Genomic DNA, 3,677 nt, shown 5'->3' on the forward strand with positions numbered 1-3,677 from the left:
AGGTGTGCCAATGTTGATTGTCAGTGAAGACGAGATGTTATTTCCCACCCTCACAGACTGTGTGGTCTCTGTGTGGAAGTCATGGATTCAGTTACAGAGGCCCATGTTTTGGAGTTTGTTGATTAGAACTGAGGATATGATTGTGCTGAATGCTGTTTATTTCCTCGTCACCATTTGAAATTCTGCCAGTTGTGTTATTACTGAATTTATAGATGGTGTTTGAACTATGCCTAGCCACAGTCTTTATTGGGTTAGCAGGCTGCGACTGTTGTACTGTAGAGATTGGTATCTCCATTTGGAAAAAAGGAACAAAAGTATAATTTTCCATGTGTACAGATGAGATAACCCTAAGTGGGAATGTGAGGGATGAGGATACAAAGAGGTTTTCTGGGAATACAAACTAGTAGTAAGTGAGTAACATAACAGTAGTATTGAGGACTATCAAGGAAATAATGTCAAGTCTAACAGTGTTGAACATTTTTAAGTGTAGGATTGAGAAATGTTGCTCAAAGGGATCTGGGTAACCTTGTCTAGTCAATAAAAGCTCATCTGCATGTATAGTAGGCAATTGAGAAGTGCAATGTATGTGTTATCTTTAATCCAAGAAAGTTTTAAATGCAAGTTATCTTCTGACTATTTATATGGAGCCCTAGGGAGTTCTGTATGATTTCCCTCTTGCGTGAGGTTGTATCTGGTCTAGAGTGCAGCAACGATTGATTTGCGAGACTGGGGTCCTGGGGTGGTTGATTTATCGAACATGTAGGTGTTTGATAGCTTTAGTCTCCAGTTTGGAAGAACAATGAGCCTATTGAGATGCAAAAGTATCTGCTGTTTTAACAAAGTTATTAGTGGGAAAGGTTTCCTCGTAGTGAAGGAGACTAGAGTCATTTAAACCTATCATAAAGGTAGTATATTTAAGACTGAAATGAGGGAAATTCCTTTGTTCAAATCAATCATTTGGAAATCTTTCCAAGAGGCATGAGTCATATCTGTTACTGATTAGTTGTTGGACTGCTGAATATAAAGATTGCAAGGAAATGATTTTCATTTTGAAGCTGAACTATGTTGAAATATCGTGCAGGCTTGGACTGTATGACCTACTCGTGGTTCATGACTTACAATATTTAATTTTATCCAAATATTTTGACTGTTTTGCCCCAGGGTCAGTCTTGAGATATTACAAAACCTGTCCCAGGATAAATGTTATCCACTGGGTCAGACCAAAAGCTTAGGAGCCAAGTACTTCATGACTCTTGAGATATAGATGGAACCTCTTTCCTCTCATAATTCTGTCAGTTTCAGTTTCTAGAGCCTGTATGCAGTTTTGATTGGTCCAATGAAAGTGTTGCCCTTTCAACAGAGGCAATACTTGATGGCTGGGTAGTGGACAGTAATGAATGGCTTGTATGCTTCACCACCTTACATCATGGATTTTGGGGGTTGGAGGAACGGGAGGGAGCAACTAGGAAGTTCAGGAATGTGCTATTGCAGATTAGCAATGATTCTGAAGGGCTGAATGGCCTTTTTCTATTTGCTGCCAATACACCTATGAAATATTACTATGAAAGGTATGGGAGATGAGAAACAGACTAAGATCTTCTGGCCTTTATTAGATCTTTTTTATCCTATATATTGTAGGTTCATACTTCATCGATTGTTTTCAATTCTAGAGTATGATGGTGGAAATGGGTCAGAAAGACAGCTATGTTGGTGATGAAGCCCAAATCAGGAGTGACCTCCTGACCCTGAAATACCCAATTGAGTAGGGGATTGTGACCAACTAGGATGATATGGAGAAGATTCAGCACCACACCTGAGTTACTAGAATTGCGAATAGTCTCAGACAAGCAACCTGTCCTCCTCTCAAAGGCTCCCCTCAGTCCCAAAGCCAACCTCGAGAAGATGACCAAATCATATTTGAGAACATCAACACTCCAGCAAGTATGTTGCCATTCAAGCACATACACCTCTGGCATTGTGCTAGATTCTGGGGATGATGTGACTCACACCGTGCCAACCTACAAAGGTTATACCCTGCCTTATGCCATCCTGCATCTGGACCTGGCTGGCCAGAATCCCAATGATTGAGCACGGGTACTCCTTCACAACCACTGCTGAGAGGGAGATAGTCCATGACATCAAGGAAAGCCTCACTTATGTTGCCCTAGATTTTGAATCTGAGATGCAAACAGCCAGCTCATCCTTATCCTTGGAGAAAAGCTATGAGCTTCCTAATGGCCAGGTTATTACCATTGACAGATGGTTGAATATTCAGTGTGCATCTCATTTTTATTGCAAATGGTGGCATTATTGTTCCAGGTTGCAGCAGCCCAGAAGAGAGCTTGTCCAGTCAAGACAGATGACAAAGGAAAACTTGGCTAGGTTTGTAACATACAGAGAAGGCTGGAGCTCAAAATGTAAGACACATTGGGATAGGAAACACATACACAAAATGCTGGAGGAACTCAGCGGGCCAGACAGCATCTATGGAAAAAAAGCAGTTGACGTTTTGGGCCAAGACCCTTTGGTAGGACTGGGGGCTAGTTCTGACAAAGGGTCTCGGCCCGAAACGCTGACTGTACTCTTCCATCGATGCCGCATGGCCTGCTGAGTTACTCCAGCATTTTGTGTGTGTTTCCTGTCCCACTGTGTCTTACACTTTGAGTATCTCCATAGCACTATAGCCCAGCATCTCTTATAGCTGGCTGTCCAGGAATAAATTTGTGGCAAGCAAGAGACGTGCACTCCAGGCAGTGAATTTTTGGTGCCAGAGACAAAGTCTACACGTGCAACTGGCTACCAGTTGTCATCTAGCATTGTCAGTCAAGGAGCAGGACTTCAGCTGACAGATTGACGAATTGTTAAGCGACATTTGGATCATATACACCAATGAACTGACAGGGAACCTAGGGAAGCATCCTCTGCTGATGAAGCTAATGTCCCAACAGAAGAACCAATGGAGGCTTCATCAAGAGAAGAGATTCACAGTCCACTGCCCTTGACGTTTGTCAGCTGACTGGAGAGGCACAGAGAAGGAAGCGAACCCCTGCGACAGTCCACAAGCATGAGCCAACCAGTCGACTGCAACCAAGCAGGGTAGACAATCCATTATATTTCTCAGTTTACCTCATTTATTCCCATCCTCTGCAGTTCCCATCTATGTAGGGTGAGGGATGTACCATATCAGATCAATCGTGAGAATATAGTGAGTTCACAAGCGGACGATCAATTGCGCAGTGAATCAACTGAACTTCTGAGTGCAGCAAGTGCTCTCTTTTGGGCTCAGGCTTTCTAGTGCACATGTTTTTCAACTCGACGGGCTTGGTTCACAGCTTCCATGCTGTAAGGTGCCCGGTGTGTACCATTATTAACATGACTCCGTAAAAACATTTAATCATGCTACTCCTTTATAGTTCTTGCTCCATGCCTACATAACAGTCTTCAGGAAGGAGAAGTCAGAACACATGCCAGTCCTCATTGAGAGGTCAACAGTGGAAAGGGTTCAAGGCTTCAAATGCCTAGGCATCAGCATCTCAGAGGATGTATCCTGGGCCCAGCACATGATACAATCATGAAGAAGACACACCAACTTCATCAGGAGTTTGGGGAGATTTGGTAAATCACCAAAGACTAGCAAGTTTCTACAGATTTACAGAGGAGAACATTCTGACAAGTGA

General features: G+C 42.9%; 1 pseudogene; it reads left to right on the forward strand.

Moving 5' to 3' along the window:
* The first annotated feature begins 1,673 nt into the window (after window positions 1-1,673).
* LOC132405005 (uncharacterized) lies at window positions 1,674-3,384 on the forward strand (annotated as a pseudogene).
* Window positions 3,385-3,677: the final 293 nt, after the last annotated feature.

The sequence above is a fragment of the Hypanus sabinus genome, chromosome 1 (assembly GCF_030144855.1).
Source record: "Hypanus sabinus isolate sHypSab1 chromosome 1, sHypSab1.hap1, whole genome shotgun sequence".
NCBI classification, from domain to species: Eukaryota; Metazoa; Chordata; class Chondrichthyes; order Myliobatiformes; family Dasyatidae; genus Hypanus; species Hypanus sabinus.